Below are 17,051 nucleotides of genomic sequence, written 5' to 3'. Positions count from 1 at the left end.
TATGTCACACTTCACACTTCTCTAGTAAGTTTCGTCTGTGTGTGAAGACAGTAGCGCAAATCCGTGAATGAATGTTTCGAAGTGAAATAAACTTTAACGGAATAAAGTTGAATGGAATTGAATTGAATTAAAGTTGAATAAACTTCAACTTTACTGTTCAGTGCACTGATGTCAGACTCATTTTGGATAATAAAGTTTATTGTTAAATTGTTAAATGCCCTGCCTCCATCATTACATATCTTTGTCACATCATTATAAGTGTTTGATCACCACATTTGAGTGATCATTGCAAGAAATGTGTTTATGTATATATATTCTGTTTATGTATATACTGTATTCTATATATAGTACCAGTCAAATGTTTGGACACACGAATGAGAAAGTGTCCAAACTTTTGACAGGTACTGTACTATAATATACACAAAGAATATCGGCCTTTTTTTACTCCCTAATATCGGTATCGGCCCCAAAAAACCCAACATACAGTCATGTTTATTTTTCAAATCGACTGATCACAATTGAAAGCCGAGCTCAGAAATAACTTGTATCCATCAGGCAGGCACTAATCTAAAGTAGCCTAATAAAAAATTTAATAAATGTTAAATAAATCAAAGTAATGGAGAAGCGGCCAAATCAGTCAGCAGGGCACCGGGATTCTTCCTGATTGACTGCGGGGCTGCAGGCTGTACACACGTCAATGCCGTTTACGTTCGGGTCCAGTCGGGTTCGAAATTAAATGCTGTCGGACTCGGGTCTAATTTAATCGGGTCTGTCTTGGGTCGGGTTTTTCTTTAAAAAAAATTAATTTATGCACGTCGGGTTCGGGTAAGAAGTGATTCGGTCGATTCGGGTCAGGTACAGATTTTAGAACCAGAGAAGACCTCTACTGCAGTGTAGCTCTTGTTACCAAGTAACTCATCAGAGCAGACAACGGAAAATTACTGGGAGAGTTTGGATCATACCATTATAAGGACTGGCAGGGAGAGACACTCTTAACATGGTCGTTACAACTGCCTGAGTTACAACTGAGTTCCAAACAGGTGTCAACTACTTTTCTGGGGTCCACTTACTCAGAGATCCGACATATCTGCCAATCAGCACAGAGGTTATCAGCATCTCCTCTAATCAGTGCCCCTCATCTTTAAGAAATGTGTGCACACATAGGCACACAAAGATTTGTTGATCTAAAAATACAATTGTGGAAAGAGTCAGCAGGGCACCGGGATTCTTCCTGATTGACTGCGGGGCTGCAGGCTGTACACACGTCAATGCCGTTTACGTTCGGGTCCAGTCGGGTTCGAAATTAAATGCTGTCGGACTCGGGTCTAATTTAATCGGGTCTGTCTTGGGTCGGGTTTTTCTTTAAAAAAAATTAATTTATGCACGTCGGGTTCGGGTAAGAAGTGATTCGGTCGATTCGGGTCAGGTACAGATTTTAGAACCAGAGAAGACCTCTACTGCAGTGTAGCTCTTGTTACCAAGTAACTCATCAGAGCAGACAACGGAAAATTACTGGGAGAGTTTGGATCATACCATTATAAGGACTGGCAGGGAGAGACACTCTTAACATGGTCGTTACAACTGCCTGAGTTACAACTGAGTTCCAAACAGGTGTCAACTACTTGTCTGGGGTCCACTTACTCAGAGATCCGACATATCTGCCAATCAGCACAGAGGTTATCAGCATCTCCTCTAATCAGTGCCCCTCATCTTTAAGAAATGTGTGCACACATAGGCACACAAAGATTTGTTGATCTAAAAATACAATTGTGGAAAGAAAAAAAAATCAGCAATGCAGCGGTTCTCAAGCGTAGCTCATGATTAGTCGTGAGAGAACTCAAGCACATCTACCTTAAGGAGCACACAAAGAGAACATGGAAGGGGGAGGGGAGCATAGCTTGGACTATGTTTGCAGAGGCGTCTTTAAAACATGTTGCCTTCTACACCAATAAACAATATCCTCTGGATCCCTACTGCATCCTGCAAAACCAGACTGACACAATAAACTGTCCTCAGTGACCAGAATAGCCTGCAAGACCTCTACACGATTGAACAAACTCTTGCGTTTCCAAGTACGAAAACACAAATTAAGTATAAGATGAGAAACAGAAATAAGTAACTAAATATTAGTGGGGGTAAAACTCATGGAAGTGAGAACACTCACCCCTCCCCCACTGCTGCAGAATGAGCACAGTCGAAATGATAGGAAGGACAAGCACGGATCGTACTACTATTTAAAAAGGGGTGTGGTGACACAGAACTTCCTTTAATGAAAGAAAGAACGTGGCAACTATTTAAAATCTCCGCCATTAGCATTCAGGCCACTGGAACCCTACAAAATCATACTGTGAATATAATCACATTCTCTTAACTCTGATGGAAGGACAGACTATGCAAAAATGCCAAAGAGGATTCATATGAAATTTTGAATCAAGTTCTTCCCAAATGCTAATACATTAGCAATGCAATTCTCCATGCAATTTTCAGTGTACATTGCATCCAGCGGTTTGATGTTTTTGGCTACCTCTCTGGATGAATGCACACATGGATGTTTTAATCTGCATGAACAGGTAGCCACAGTGTTTCCTGCACTGCTAATTAGAAGCACCGATGCACCTCTGCTGAATCTACAGCGCTACAGCAAAGGAATTTTTTTTTTTGCCTAGCTATGAGCTTACAGTCTAAATTGAATGATGACAGAGGAAAATATATGCATATACACTCCTCATTTTACATAGAACTGCATGACCAAACATTGGTTGATTAAATACAAATTTAAAACGTGTTATTCTATCATTTCTATATTTAAGGTTAACTAACAGCAGCTATTACTTTAAGTCAGTTGTTTGTTACGAATGCCTTTGTCACTTGAAAATAAAATAAAACATGGACTTACTTAATGTATTGTAACTGTGATGAGCAACAATTAATAAAAAAGTTGAATATCATCAGGGTGTAAAATGAAATTGCATACACTTTAGAAAATTAAAGCTGCTGCTAAATTAGGAAACAACTGTGACGCCTGGCGCTGGAATTATTCTCAGTTTTTTAGGTTATGGAGAATAATAGTACAATATTTGTTGCTCTCTACTCCCCATGCACTAGCTTTAGCTTCATACATTTAATACTGCCTAAACTTTATACTATTCCTCTCCATTTTTTTTTTTTTTTTTTTGGTTATGCTTATTTGTAAGCTGCTCTCAATAAAAGTGCCTGCTAAATGAATAAATATAAATGTAATGTCAATGCTTTTATATTTGCTAGTGCATTATAAAAAAATAACTGACATTTTGTTCACAAGAGTTTTAAAAGCTTAAACATTACTATTCAATACAGACTTCTAAAAACTGCATATAATAAAAATTGCCTAGAGAAATAGCTGCAAAAAAAATCTGCTGCTAACATGACCAAACCCCCACCCCAGTCCTGACCAAGACCGAAGGCGACAACATCTGGAAGTGGAACATACAATTTTCTAAATTTCAGGGGAGCAGAAGCATTTGAAGCTAATCCATGACAAAAATAAAAACCAAGATATATTAAATTGTTGTTACATATTAAAAAAATATATATGAATTGTTGGTTAAATACTTTACAATCTAAAAAAATAATCTAATGCAAGAACAATGTGTAAGAAAACAGCAATCATTTTTCAATGCTACTGTATGCTCAGCCAGCTACTCACAGATATGACTGGCAGAAACTGGCTGAAACCAGTTTAGACTAGTTCAGTTATTGGCTGTCATAGAGCTCTCATGTATCGGCCAGAATTTGAAGGTTTCTGGTAAAATATTTAAGATTTAATCTGATCTACCATATTGATATTTAATTATAACATTTCACAATTTTACAGTGATCCATGATTCTCATTTGTTAGCAATAAGATGTTATTACTTTAAAAACCCCAAAAATTGTCAAACAGGTGTATGAAATGGAACATATTTCATGCACTAAAGCTTAAAATTCCTATAGAATGACTAGAACCAAACACGGCACGACGGCAGTGAAGCATGCACACTGCAGCTACCACTGAGAGCCAGACTTCAGCAAAGTCTCTTTAAGAGCCCCTCCCCCATTCTGCCATTTCATACTTTGGATTGCAATAACTCAAAATGGCCACCAGCTCAGCTCCTAGCAAGACAAACAGATGCAACTGCAGTATTCTTGTGAATTAAGTGAGAACAAACAAACATCCAAAGTCTCTTGATCTCAAAGGTTGTCTAATTTAGTCCACAGACCGAATTCATCTAGCACATTTCTTTGTCCTCAGGTCAAGGTCATCTGTGGGCTTACTGTTTCTTTTCATAATTCTTTTTTTTTTTTTTTTTTAAATACGGTTCCAACAAGTTTACACAACAATAAAATTAAGAATGAAAACAGCATGACAGATTCAACTACCTCTCCTTTTCCGTCATGTATTGCAAAGCCTCATTCTGACAGCAATTTAACATGAAGCTCACCAAAATAAGAAAGTACAGAGCAAATATACATAATCACAAAAGTTTGATTTAACATTCAACTGAAAGTTGCTGTGTACCAAAAATGCTGTTGGGAAAATATGCATTGCATTCTCAGCATTGCCACAACGGGTGCTAAAGCAGACAGTGTAAACTAGGGCAGCAACAAACTATTATTTTGTTAATCGATTAATCTAATGATTATTAGAATTATTAATTGACTAATCATCGATTATTTCACTGATTAATCGGTAGGCTTTGACCTATTATTCAGCTTTTGCAATTCGGTAAAATATTGAGTACATATTCTTAGGGCTGCACGATAAATCGAAATGGAATTGAGATCGCGATTCGACAGAAGCTGCGATTGTCATGCGTATCTTTCAGTAAAGCACGGTTCTGTGATCAGCAGTAAATCTCCATCCAAAGGCCAGAGGGCGCTCTCTCGCGCTGAAACTCCAAATACGCCTCGCAGAAGAAACCCAGAAAATGCCTATCGCTGCAGCTGAATAAACAGAAGATTCAACTGCTTTCATTGATTCAACGTGACTAATAAACACACGACTACGGCAATATACGGTTTACCGGAGTTCTTATTATTATAATTTTCATCAAAATAAAATATATTTATAATGCAATGCCTTTATCACTGCTTAAATACTATGAAATATGTTGCGTGCCTTATTCTGTGTAAGAAGCCACATCATCTCACAGAAGGATTTATTTCAAACACTCGACTGACATTATGAAGTGAGTTTGGAGTAAAAATATGTTATTAAATGTGGTATTTTCACATGCTTTCAGATGGAGCAGCATTTACTTCACAGAGCCGTAGTTCACTGAGAAGCTATGCAAACAGCTGTCATTATCGCGAACGATTTCTTCGATTTCAGAATCGCGCAATAAATTCGTTAGCGTTTTTTTGCGTAACTTGTCAGTGAACTACGGCTATGTGTAGTAAATTCTGCTCCATCCGAAAGCACGTGATGATGATTTCCTGCTGATTACAGAACCGGCATTACTATCAAAATGCGCATGACAATCGCATTCGATTAATCGTGCAGCCCTACATATTCTATACATATTCATTCAGGATGCCACAATTCTCAATATAATATTGAACCGTTCGGTATGACATCCACGGTTCAATACGCACTTATGAATTGCGTTTTTTTTTTTTCCCCGGGTTTGCATTTAAATAACTTATGTACGTTTTATTTCTCTCCAAATTGGCTCTGTGTGGGTGCTCGTGAGTCTACGCGCTGAGATGAGGAAACGCCTCCTCGCTTATAACCTGTGTTTGAAAAAGCAGCACATGCCAAAACATCTTCCCTTGTAATGATTTGCAATGAGAAGTGTTTCTAAACTAGTTGTCCAACAAAAGAGAACGTTATAACATATTTTTATTCCACAACATCAGTTGAATGTTTGAAATAACTTCTGATGTGCCTTTAAATTATTTCTATACTGTAATAAAGGCTATGTCGATTATCAATGAATTACAAATATACTTAATTATTACGAAAATACTCGAGATGGCTTGAAGAACGCATATAAACTATATATTATCGAAGTCGACTATTTATTGTCTTTGTTTCATCATTCAAAACGTTTTTATCTTCTTTTTATTCAGTTACAGCGATAGCTGGATGCCTTTGTGCATATTAAGGATTTCCTGGAATGTAATAAGTTCTATTAATTCTGTGATGCATTTGTGGAGTTTCTGCGCGAGGGCGCCCTCTGGCGTCCAGTATGAATGAAACAGACATTACATACTTCTCTCAAAATAAATTTTAAGTAGACGTATAATAATCCATGTAAGAAGTGTACAGAAGTTTTTTTTAGAGATGCACTGATTGACCAGCCAGTGATCGGAATCTGACGATTTTTCGCATGACCGGCCCGGATCGGTGACTGGCCGGTCAGTTTCACGTCTTGCCGATTCCGAGCCGATCCTTTTATTGCCAGCAGTGCTATATATTGTGTGTCTCCAAGCAACACACAGCGGTGTTTCGTTACTGAATGAATCCACGTTTTTGAACGAATCGAGTGAGTCAATAATTCAGTGGCCCATTCATAAGGACAGTCACTTGCCTCGTTTCTGAATGAATCAGCCATTTGAATTAATCGGCTGAATGAATGAATAAATGACTCACTCATTGAAACAGACATTTGCCACCACAGACTGGTGGTTTAGCCATATTTAAAAGTATCATTGAATTTTTCAACATTTATTTGTATGTTTTAAAAAATATGTAAAGCATTAATCTTATAAAATTATTTTTGCATTTGAAATTTTGCAGTGTAAATGCATTTATGGCACCTCAGCTTCATCAAACTGTCTGTGTAAATGCATCTAATGCCACTTCAGATGCAGCTTCTGTTTCCTCAGCAGTGGAAAGATAGAGTTTGTTAATACTAATTTCATTTGAATGGTAACAACTCTACAGTTTCTTATTATTCTAACTGAATTAATTGAAACAAAGAAAGAATTTGATGTGAAAGATAACACCTTTAATAAGGTTAGGGGAAAAAATTACCATTTATAAACATGGTGGGAAATGACATCTGTTTTGTTACATACAGCAACTCATTTTAAGTTAACTATTTCTTGCTTGAATCTACACCTTGTGCTTAATGAGTGACAGCTGAGTAATATCTGTAGACAACTGAGCACTGCATCTTTAAAAGATTCATTCAAGTCATGCAGTATCAGATTATTAAAGTGGTAATGTTATTTACCATGAAACTTTTTAAATCTGCACATTTTCAAAACTTGATACAGAACTAAATAGGCACAGTGTCTGCAAAAGATATTAGGCATAATTTGTTGAAAATCAAATTTATATACCATCTAAAAAATCAAACAGTGAAAAATCCAGACTAAAGCTGGGTGCACACTCTGCGATTTATAGTAGTCCTTTACGAACAGACTGTATGAAAATGATCGCAGCTATAAGCCATGTCACACAGTGGAATCTCAGTTGTCAATAATGTCAGGCTGTACAACATTTAAGACCCACTAAAAACAGAGTTTTACGTCATCAATCCATGACAGGTTTGGTGAAAATTAGTCACGTTCACATGCGGAACTGAAATGGTGGCTAGCAAGCAAAAACAATCTCTAATGTTAATTTTGATCATGGCTTGTCTTGAAAAGAAAAAATGGAACAGGTGTGGAGCAAGAGGTGGTTTGTTGTTGATGCACTAATTGCATCATAAGGATTTTTGCTCCTAATGTATTCTTGATTTGACAGTCATTGTAGGAGAAGCCTCACTGCAGCACTATGCCTAAAAACCTCGGACACTGACATAAGTTCATCAGAAATACAATTTGAGCGCCATGGTCATTAATCAGCTGTTGGTAGGCCTGTCGCAATAATCAATATATCAACTTATCGCGCGATATATGTACATGACCTCAATCATTTTTGGTGACGCAATATTGGGTAATATATCGCACAACAAAAAGTTGTTATCGTGACAGGCCTAGCAGTTGGCGAACATGTCAAACTAGCGATCAAAGACTGCCGATTTTGGCCTAGGATCAGATGAATCATTTTAGGATTCACAAAATTCTAAGATCAAAATCAATAGCCAATGTCATACAGTGTGCACCTGGCTTAACACTCTTAACACGAAACGCAAAGAGTTTATAAATCTGTCTCCAGAGTAATGAGTATTACACGTAATGGATGCTTTCCGTTACATTGTGCCTTGCTCTTCAAACAGACACTAACAAATTATAAACATTAGAATTAAATTGTTTACTTACCTGCAGCACAGTTGAACCAATAGTAAAATGTGCCGAACAAACAAATCCCACATTCGCGAAAATTCCCAAATCCCAAAATTTCAGCCACCTATTCCTATTGTTTGGATCATTTGGAAGGGCCTGCAAAGATGTAGTTTTTCTATAACCAGGAACAAATAGTTTGGGGACCTTACCCGACATATTCATTTTTAATTTTTTTATAAGCAAAATGCAGAAACAATGGTAACCCTTTCAATAATGGAGTACCTCATTCGCTCCCTCTTTCTTTATCAATTCACCAAGACAATTAGGTATGTTGCAGGGGTGGGGACATTCAAATGAACCCCACATCCTGACATCACAATGTGACCTTTTTTTAAAACTAGTTATTACTGCAGTGTGAAATACCTAAATGCTATTTGGACAGCAAGGAACTTTTGAGTTCTGTATGTTTATAGTAAAATGACCCCTTATGTCAAAATATCAACAAAAATTTGATTCCTCAAGACAATCCTAAATAAATTTTAAATAAAAAAAAATTTTCATTACATTTTTTAACATTTAGTCTGCTAAATGACTAAATGACCATCTTTTATAGGAAATAAATGACCTAAATATTTCTTGAAGCAAGTTCTCCAAGATCAGGACTGAGCACACCCGAACCACGATATATCTGCCAAAACAAACTAATTAAAAACTAGGGGTGGGAATCGCAGGGTACCACACGATACGATGTGAATCACGATACATGGCTCGCGGTACGATAATATCACGATACAACGATTCTGCGATAATCAATATATTGCTAGACAATTCTATAATGATACATCACGATATCTGTCTAACTATGAAAACAAAATGCCTGTGAAATGATTAAGTGCAAGTTTTCTCTCTTTATTCAAGTCCAAACTGTTAGAAAACAGCACAAAAGTTCTGTAAATCAAATTGAACATGCTAAGGAAATTAATCATTTTATTCTTAGACTTATTAAAAGCTTACACTTTTCATTGTGTGTAAACCAACACATTTAACTGCTTAACAACTTTATATATAGCCTATATATAAACCCGGTACATTTCAAAATTTGCCTGGAGTGCTTTCTCAACCTTTCCTTCCTCTCTTCTCATCATAAAAACGGAGCCCCTCACACATGACATGCAGGGGGGAAAAGCCGTTCACATCGCGTATTTTGCACGCTCAGGTTCGTTATTCAAATGTAGATGCGCGGCAAGCACACACACTGCACACTTCTGCGCCGCATTACGGCTCTGACGAGGTTTTGTTTCGTCGTCCATGCCATAGGTGCAGATTTATGTTTCTGCCGGTCGGTGCCCACTGCCCACTGCATAACGTGCACTTGTAATATCTGTGAGAGAGTGGGAGAGCATTCGGTTTTGTTGACATAAAACTGTACGCGCCGGCGGCGCTCTCTCTCTCTCACTCATATGAGGGAAATCCACCTGCGATCCGAGCAGAGAGGTTAGGCTACTCATGGACTGAATAAGCGCTCTGCAATAATAACGTGATCGGTGACTATGGTCCACGTCGATAGTTGTTCCAGGGCAGTTTTTTAGTTCTAACTTCCATAAACATATATATAGCAGTAGCGCTAATACAGTGGCTGGAAATCTGTTTATCTGCAGGACTGCGGCTCTCTAGGACCGAACTTGCCTACCCCTGACCTAGGTGAATACATGCTCTTTTCAAAATGCAAGCACTTTCCCGCTACTGCTAACAAATCGCAAACAAGCCACTCACAGAACATTACAATTAGTGCATTCTATGGAAACAATAAACCATACATTCACTCAAAGATTCTAATGATAACACAGACACAAAATTTTACAAAAGGACAGGAAGACGGAGAACTAACCTTACACTGCTCTGCTATCCTCAAATGGAGGCCACCTTCTGCTTGGAGGAAAAACTTATAAGACTTCTCTAGCCTTAAATCAAAAGTCTAGCACTAAACTGAGCAGGCTGGAGGAGGGGCCTGGGCAGGACTGTACCATTCATTTTGCAGGGGTATTACTAGTAATATTTATATCAACAAAGACTCTTATATACTTCAAAATGGGAAAAAAACTGTACTGTGCATATAATTACACAACAATATTGTTGTTTTTTTTAATTAGCCTAATTAAACATTTTTTTCTTTCTCATAGCATAAACTTTAATGTGGATATGTTTTCAACAAGCGTTAAATTAGAAAACTGTCAAAAAAAAAAATGTAGCTGGACTACACAACTTTTCTACAAAGTCCCTCCTTCCGACAAGCGCAGTCTGCTCTGATTGGCCAGCTGACCCAGTGCATTGTGATTAGCCGAACACCACAAGCACGCGTCGAAAATATAACACCCCTGACCATAATCGCGAGCTTCAGCTTTCAAAAACTCTAAAACCGTGATACAAACCGAACTGTGAGTAATTTGAACCATTCCACCCCTAGCAGTAGAGCTAATACAGTGGCTGGAAATCTGTTTATCCTTCGGTTCCTCGTGCTTCCCCATCTTCATAGAGAACGCAGTTCATGGTTGCTCAGAGTGCTTTGGAAAGAAGGTGGAAATGTTGCGGCCGCGATTTCCACGCATTTTTTAGATGCTGGGAGCAGGGAAATCTATATAGAGTGCCTTATTGTAATAATATATTGTAGTAAATTGTAGTATTGTGTTGTAGTAAAATATCGATATTTGGCACCAGATATCGATTCTCGTATCGCATGGAGAAGGACAACGATATATCGCCATATCGACCCCTATTAAAAACCAATCAATCTTACACCTAGGTCAGGGGTAGGCAAGTTCGGTCCTAGAGAGCCGCAGTCCTTTAAATCAAAAGTCTAGCACTAAACTGAGCAGGCTGGAGGAGGGGCCTGGGCAGGACTGTACCATTCATTTTGCAGGGGTATTACTAGTAATATTTATATCAACAAAGACTCTTATATACTTCAAAATGGGAAAAAAACTGTACTGTGCATATAATTACACAACAATATTGTTGTTTTTTTTAATTAGCCTAATTAAACATTTTTTTCTTTCTCATAGCATAAACTTTAATGTGGATATGTTTTCAACAAGCGTTAAATTAGAAAACTGTCAAAAAAAAAATGTAGCTGGACTACACAACATATCAAACTAGCTGAAATTAGTTCTAGAGCACAGTCACACTGCAGTGTAGCTCCACCCTCTTGCTACCAAGTAACTCAGCAGAGCAGACAACGGAAAATTACTGGGAGAGTTTGGATCATACCATTATAAGGACTGAGAGGGGGAGACAATCTAACTTGTATCGGCAGAGGAAGCCAGGCGCAGGAAACTGCATTAAACAGCAGTCTGCAGTTTTTATTGATTGGGAAGGGTAAAAACCTCCTCCTGTAGTTCCAGCAGAATGGACAACTAATAGCCAAGCAATGATATGACTAAGAAGAGAGTTTGTATGTAATATCGGTGTCTGTTAAGTGCTTATGTATGCGTAAAACATTAAGTGAAAAATGCTATTGTTGAGGAGGAAAGTGCTTGTGTTCTTGTAATGCACAGTCAGGTGATCATTGTCGTAAAATATATAATCAAGTCCTGGGCTTAATGAATGAAGAAATGAGAATGAGAAATGAAGAGCTGACAATTTAGCCCTATTTTTGTAGATTAGTTGTTCATTTTTAAGCTAGGATGTAGCATGAATACAGAAGGTAGGCAAAGAAACAGGAATCTGATATCTTTGTTCTGAGAGGACATAATGCGAGAGGAAAAGAAGCCTCGCTATTCAAGTATGTTAGTCATTAAAACAAATCCAGTAACAATGAACAAAATAAAAAACTTTAGTGCCAATATACAAGCATAGAAATTAATGTGCATATTGAAAACTGGACTCAAGAGACAAAGGCATAGCCTAGATGTTAAACATCAGCCACAAACATGTTGAACAATGTCCTATGCGAAAAATATATAGTCACCTAAAAAAATGACAAGTTTGGGGCAAGACTGTTTTCACAAATAATGACAGGAAGTAGGGCAGAAGGGGTGGTAAAAGTGTTTGGCAAAGCCGTTTTGGCTCTGTCCCAAATTGCACCCTAAACCCTCCCGGTCTCCCTCCGAGTCCGCACTTTCGTGACGTAATGCCGCTTTGACTGTCGGGTAGAAGTCTGCTGCAGAGCTCGCCCCAGTGCAGGCTTGGCAGAAGTGCGGATCGAGGGCGCATAACGGCCGCAAAGGGGGTGCTCGCGAGCACCCTTCTGAACGCTAAAATGACAAACGGGACACCCTACGGTCTCGTGGACTTAACGGACATGCGCACACGGTGGCCATTGTAAGTCCATAAGACTGCAAGTGCACATGCAGTGTTCCATTTGGGACAGGGCCTTTGGAACACCTTTGCCACTGCTGGCGCAAAATGACACATGGCGCAGTTGACAGATTTGTCACTTACCTATGAGTCCAGTACTGGATTCATGCTGTCAGTTAAGGGCTACAATGTGTGTGTGTGTGTGTGTGTGTGTGTGTGTGTGTGTGTGTAGCGGATTCACACAAACTACATCAAATGCACACAAACTTACAGATGTGCAAGCAGAGGCACAGATGAACAAGCTAAATTCCCTCACTATTCCAAGTTTCTTGGAAGCCGGTGTTTGACTGCTGGTAATGTTGTCAGTAATCTTTGCCCGGTTTCATCATGCCACTTTTGTGAGTGCGATATAGACTTTTTCCACTTGAAATTTTCACTCTTAGGGTGTACTCACACTAGGCAATCTTAACCGTGCCCTAGGCACCATTTGACCCCCAAAGCCTGGTTCGTTTGACTAGTGTGATCGCTCCGTGCCGCGCTCGGGCGCAGTTCGTTTAGCCGTCCCTGGCCCGGTTGGAAGAGGTGGGCCAGAGCACGGTTCGGTTGGGCTCGGGCGCGATACGCATGTAGTGTGATCGCTAACCGCGCCGGAACAGATACTATTTTGTGTGCGCTACTGTCATCATTACGACCGCAAACATATAATGTTACTACTACTACACTACACTTTCAATTAATTTAATTAATTGCGCTCGGGCTCGGTTCAAGGCAACCGTGCCTAGTGTGAGTACACCCTTAAATTATGCATCGATTACAGATTTTTGTAAACACAATAATGGCCAATATGTTACAAAGGCCATATCAGATTAAATGCTCATTCTTGCAACTGGTGTTAAGCATGCAAGATTGAGGGAAAAGGACACTCTTTAAATAAAAAAAGTTACGCTTTCTGTCCCATGTTTCATATTTGTGTCCATCCATGTGAGCAAAGTAAATTAATTATTGTTATTTTTCCTGCTCAATTATGATGTAATTTTTTTTCTTCTGGAATAATTGGATATTACATTTAGAAACACAACTGAAAAATATGCTGAGATATGTCTCATGATCATTTGGTCATATGTTTATCTTCATGGAATCTGCCTTTACATGATAGATACTATTAGTTTAGTAAATGTTCCTGTTACCTGACATGCAAATCTATCATGCATATTCCACGGACTACCTACTGTCTGTTTATATCAAGGTATTGATTTATATGGAGATACCAGTGGCTGGTCATCATACTGAAGCCAATATTTGGTGTTGAGCCAACTACTATGAGCAGTATGTTTAGATGATGATGCTTGTGTGTATTTTTTTTTTTTTTAATCATGTGGAATTAAAGAAATAACATAGTCCACCCAAAAAGGAAACTTTGATTGATGAAACATCATCATTTACTCAGCCTGAGTAAATAGTGCCAAATTTTTAATTTATGTGGCAATAATGTGTGGCCACTCTAAATTCACCCTGATCTAAATTCACACTTGATCATATACCACAATCATAATACAATCAGTCTATATTAAGATAAAAATAGTAAATTATACCTTTTTGATATGAGACCAAGAACACAGACAGCTATTTGGTTTACAGAGACTTACGGTATAGGCAATCAATGTAATATTCACCTTTTTTTAGTTAACTTGATACCTTTTAAAAGGACTCACTGAAAAATGACAACTTGTAATTTATTTTTACTCAGTCAAATTTAATCTCTTTTCTTTGTTGGGATAATGTTGTTAGTCCATGTTTTTCTATTAACCTTAAAACCTAACATTTCTTAAAATAACCAGTCATTACAAAAACAGCATTAAGAATCGTAAAATCACCTAAAACACAAAATAGTTGTATTGTTAAAAATATGTACAATTAATAATAGACTTATCACTATCTGTACGGCACAAATAGCTAGTGACCTAAAGTCATTGTTGTTCACAGTGCCGCTGTGCATTCAGGAAGTAATGCTGTGCTACCACAGTCGGTTTCCTGTGCTCTCCTTCCATCCCTTTTCAATCTTTAAACTAAAACCTTTTTTTAAACTATTAACAGTCAATGAAAGTATTAAGAATCGTGAAACATCCTAAATTTATGTAAATGCTTAACGCACAAAATAGTGTGTACAGTTTGACTCTTATAGAAACAGTAACACAAGATTTTTGTGGCACTAATAGCTAGCGACATGAAATCTTTGTTGTTCACAGTACCACTGTGTAATCAGGAAGTAAACCGGTTTCAGCCAGTTCTGTCCTAGTTTCTTCACTCAGGATATAAGTTCTCTTACTCCTTCCTTTAATTTTTCCATTTTTGAGTTTGTTTTGACAAGAATATCTCAATACATGTTAGAAGATTCGCATTTTCCTTTGAGATTAAAGTTTGTTCTTTCAAGTCATTACACTATTTATGATATAAAAACTTATGGACAAAAACTAAGAAGTAAAACATTCTGATGTATTTCCTTCTTTTTTTTATTGAAAAATTACAGCACAACCGGGACCTGTGATATAACACCACCCATTATCAGTTTAAAAGGGAAGGGAAGACTGAACCATGTACTCATGGAACCACAAGTTAAACACGTTGTACTTGCCACTGCACAGCTTGCATCAGTAATTGCATTTTAATCAAGTACACTCAGACCTGACGTCTGTGAACAGATGTCTACGACTGTCAGACAGCATATAAGTGAAAACATACCAGGAAATACATAGCACAACAGCACAGCTACCCTGTGACTCAAGACTAGCACAGTCGTTCCCCTCCCCCCACAGTGAATGTCAATGGGTGAGTGGAAAATTACCAACAGAAAGGGTCGTACCATTTAATATATATTTAGGGGTGGAACTGAAAAACGTACATAGTTCAATAATGTATTATAGGAAAATACTTTTTCCATAGACAAGGAAAAATTAACATATTACTATACCATTGCTATTCTAAACAAAACAACTATTAAAACTGTGGAATAAGTAGACAGGCAAGAGAAGTAAGACAGTTCAGCTAGGTGGCACATGACATCCACATGATGCACAAAACACGTTATAGATATTATATTAAGAACCAAGAATTTTCAATAGCTTTCCATAACTCAGTCTTACTCTCTAGTGGTGAATCAACAGCTCAACTTCAACTGTTCAACTATATCTAGATGTTGCTCCAGAGGGTTCTGAACTCAAGTGAATGCTCCTTCAACTAGGCCTGGACTATTTGAAAAGAATGATGGACATCAACGGATGTTCCAAAGGATTTTCTTACGATCTCTTATAATGGATCTGTTCCATTCTAACAAGATGTATTTACTGACGTCTACTCTAATCCCTGGTAACATGATCCTGCAGGCCATTCTACCCGTCTTCAAATGTCGATGTTCACTAGTCCACAGAGCGTTTCCAGCCAAGTGATGTAGTGTTAATAGTGGGACAAAATTTGTCACTGGCTTCCAAATCCCACAGTCTACCACTTAGATGATCAAAGAAATGTAAAAAAAAAAATGGTGAAATATGTTCTTAAGCAAAGCACAAGCCAAAACCAGCCACAGCATGTCAGTTTTCTTTACAGGAGTCACATCTTCAAAGAAATCTCTTCATGAAGCTGTACAAACGCATAGCCTTTTAAGGTATACTCCATTTGATAGCGTGTGCGAACAAGGTCAGTCAACACGTGCACTAAAAATTTTCATCCCTGGCCAATGTCTGTGCAATTTCTCTCCAAAAGTTATAAGCGACCCCATTCATAAAATCATGTTTTTTTTCAGCTGTGAAACAACGGCTTGGGGCAGTGTTGCCACCTTGTAGACAAACTAATTAACGCAAACAAATTCAAGGTGAATGGAAGAGCTGCGCGTAAAGTATGCAAAACTCGTCTGGGCAAGTACAGCATGCACATACAATAAATCAAATCTTCTATTCATATGGTTTCAAAAGAAGCCAAAGTCATAGAACAATTCATAGATTCATAGAACAATTATGAGTGTTTAAAATAAAGAAGGGACACCTTTTATTGATCATATTTAATAAGTTTGCTTTTAACAGAAAGGGTCATTTGTGTGATATGATTTTTTTGTCAGTATTGTTGTTTGATTAAAGGGGTCATATGATGTTGCTAAAAAGAACATTATTTTGTGTATTTGGTGTAATGAAATGTGTTAATGCGGTTTAAGGTTCAAAAAACACATTATTTTCCACATACTGAACATTATTGTTTCTCCTCTATGCCCCGCCTTTCTGAAACGTGTCGATTTTTACAAAGCTCATCGGTCTGAAAAGCGAGGTGTGCTCTGATTGGCCAGCTATCCAGTGCGTTGTGATTGGCCGGATACCTCAAGCATGTGACGGAAATGTTACGCCCTTACCATATTGCAGGGGTGGCGAACGTCGGTCCTGGAGAGCCGCAGCCCTGCAGAGTTTTGCTTCAACCCTAATCAAGCACACCTGAACAAGCTAATCAAGGTCTGAAGGGTTACTAGGAAGCTACAGGCAGGTGAGTTTTTATTAGGGTTGGAGCTGAGCTCTGCCGGACTG

The 17,051-nt window shown here is 38.1% G+C and overlaps 1 protein-coding gene across 2 annotated transcripts in view; it reads right to left on the bottom strand.

Annotated features, from left to right (window-relative positions):
• LOC107692147 (activating transcription factor 7-interacting protein 1-like) overlaps positions 1-17,051 on the bottom strand; it is a 44,537-nt gene that overhangs the window by 25,188 nt on the left and 2,298 nt on the right. Inside the window, exon 1 of one of the 2 annotated variants that reach the window (XM_016491086.1) lies at positions 10,085-10,163. The exons of the other annotated variant lie outside the window; for it this stretch is intronic. The gene's annotated coding sequence lies outside the window, so the exon portion shown is untranslated. Of the gene's footprint in view, positions 1-10,084; positions 10,164-17,051 lie in introns of those variants that run through there. 2 annotated transcript variants of the gene reach the window in all.

The sequence above is a fragment of the Sinocyclocheilus anshuiensis genome, unplaced genomic scaffold (genome assembly GCF_001515605.1).
Source record: "Sinocyclocheilus anshuiensis isolate Anshui unplaced genomic scaffold, SAMN03320099.WGS_v1.1 scaffold322, whole genome shotgun sequence".
In the NCBI taxonomy this organism is placed as follows: Eukaryota; Metazoa; Chordata; class Actinopteri; order Cypriniformes; family Cyprinidae; genus Sinocyclocheilus; species Sinocyclocheilus anshuiensis.
This window is presented reverse-complemented; position numbering and strand designations above follow the sequence as displayed.